The sequence below is a fragment of the Odontomachus brunneus genome, unplaced genomic scaffold (assembly GCF_010583005.1).
Source record: "Odontomachus brunneus isolate Ranch 3 - 2012 unplaced genomic scaffold, Obru_v1 Obru_scaffold_147, whole genome shotgun sequence".
In the NCBI taxonomy this organism is placed as follows: Eukaryota; Metazoa; Arthropoda; class Insecta; order Hymenoptera; family Formicidae; genus Odontomachus; species Odontomachus brunneus.
The window spans coordinates 921,540-921,748 of NW_022639597.1; positions in this window are offsets into that span (position 1 = coordinate 921,540).

A 209-nucleotide genomic window follows, 5' to 3' on the forward strand; every position below is an offset into this window, starting at 1 on the left:
GCCAAAAGAAATAGTCAAGAGACACCAAATCAGGTGACCGAGGTGGCCACTCGATTGGACCTCTCCTTCTTATCCATCTATTGGGGAAAAATTCGTCCAAACATCGTCGTACTTGTAAAGCGTAGTGAGCCGGTGCCCCATCCTGTTGGAACCAAACATCGTTAAGGTTTGGACCAGCGATAGTTTGTATTGCCGGCACAATCTCATCT